Source organism: Antrostomus carolinensis, unplaced genomic scaffold (genome assembly GCF_000700745.2).
Source record: "Antrostomus carolinensis isolate BGI_N321 unplaced genomic scaffold, ASM70074v2 scaffold11159, whole genome shotgun sequence".
Classification (NCBI taxonomy): domain Eukaryota; kingdom Metazoa; phylum Chordata; class Aves; order Caprimulgiformes; family Caprimulgidae; genus Antrostomus; species Antrostomus carolinensis.
In genome coordinates this window covers 28,310-28,562 of record NW_010336441.1, presented here as the reverse complement: position 1 = coordinate 28,562, position 253 = coordinate 28,310, and positions in this window count along the sequence as shown.

The following is a 253-nucleotide window of genomic DNA, read 5'->3' as shown; positions in this document are numbered from 1 at the left end:
CCTGCTGATGTTTCTGGTGTTGTGCATAAGACCCCAACCACGAGGATGTTCTGGTCCCTTATACCAGAGCCTTGTCAGTCTTCTTGGGTACATCTATATTCTCTGGGCCAGAGGGGCAGAGAAAATTAATCCACGTTTGTGCTATAACTGCTGGTTGGAAGTTCACTGAGGAGGAAGGAGCTTGGTTTTCAGTCCCTTGTCCAACTACTTTTTATGAGATTTATAAAACCTGCTTATAGAGGCAGGGAGGGTA